Below are 279 nucleotides of genomic sequence, written 5' to 3'. Positions count from 1 at the left end.
TTTTGAAAAAAAACGAAACAAAAACCTTTCTGTATGCATGGAAAACATGGATAAGCGATTACATTTGCCGAAATGTGCAGTATAACCACAGTACCTACTATTTTTTAAAAATTCAGTTTAGAATGCAAAATAACCATAGCACTACTGGAAGCATTCTATTCCAAATGTAATCAAAAAGTCTGCTTATCACTATCATGCACTGTATCATATGCATACATATAATAAATAATAATTTCTTAATAAATATTAAATAATTGAATATATATATATATATATATA

This window comes from Sinocyclocheilus grahami, unplaced genomic scaffold, assembly GCF_001515645.1.
Source record: "Sinocyclocheilus grahami isolate Dianchi unplaced genomic scaffold, SAMN03320097.WGS_v1.1 scaffold54.1, whole genome shotgun sequence".
Taxonomy (NCBI): Eukaryota; Metazoa; Chordata; class Actinopteri; order Cypriniformes; family Cyprinidae; genus Sinocyclocheilus; species Sinocyclocheilus grahami.
Note: the sequence above shows the minus strand (reverse complement) of the source record.